This window comes from Seriola lalandi, unplaced genomic scaffold, assembly GCF_002814215.2.
Source record: "Seriola lalandi dorsalis isolate HSWRI2012SDOR001 ecotype SW California unplaced genomic scaffold, Sedor1 jcf7180002054488, whole genome shotgun sequence".
In the NCBI taxonomy this organism is placed as follows: Eukaryota; Metazoa; Chordata; class Actinopteri; order Carangiformes; family Carangidae; genus Seriola; species Seriola lalandi.
The window spans coordinates 488,008-488,573 of record NW_019525041.1 but is presented as its reverse complement, the minus strand read 5'-3'; the positions used below and the strand labels follow the sequence as shown (position 1 = coordinate 488,573).

At 40.8% G+C, this 566-nt stretch overlaps 1 protein-coding gene across 2 annotated transcripts in view; it reads right to left on the bottom strand.

The window, feature by feature from the left end:
• Nucleotides 1-566, bottom strand: part of kif5ab (kinesin family member 5A, b) — a 60,754-nt gene that overhangs the window by 39,672 nt on the left and 20,516 nt on the right. The window lies entirely within an intron of this gene.

Here is a 566-nt window from a genome sequence, read left to right as displayed (position 1 = left end):
GTGTGTGTGTGTGTGTGTGTGTGTGTGTGTGTGTGTGTGTGTGTGTGTGTGTGTGTGTTATTAAATATAGATGATTCAAGGAGATTTTGTGTGGGTGTTTGTATGTGTGGGCTGTTTACACACACAGATACACACACAGATACAGAGGGGATTCCTGACCGTTTCTCAATCATCTTTATGCTTCAGCAACTTTAAACAGTTTGACACGTGTCATTACGTCGAAATAATTTGATATTTTTTATTGATCGACGATCATGTCATAAAATATCAATGACTGGATTGTGTGTTAATGATTGATCATCTTGTGTTGTAATGACTGCAGACACACACACACACACACACCCCCACACACACAGACAGAATATATCTATGTATCTAATTCAATTCACTTAAAGGGGACCTATTATGCAAAATGCACTTTTCCATGGTTTTCTATCGGTAGTATGTGTCCCCGGCGTGTTTACGGACCCCCCAAACATGAGAAAAGTCCATACTCTCGTTCTTTTGCTTTCTCCACCTTTCAAGAAATGTGTGCTCAAACGAGCGGATTGGAGATTCGCCCCTGG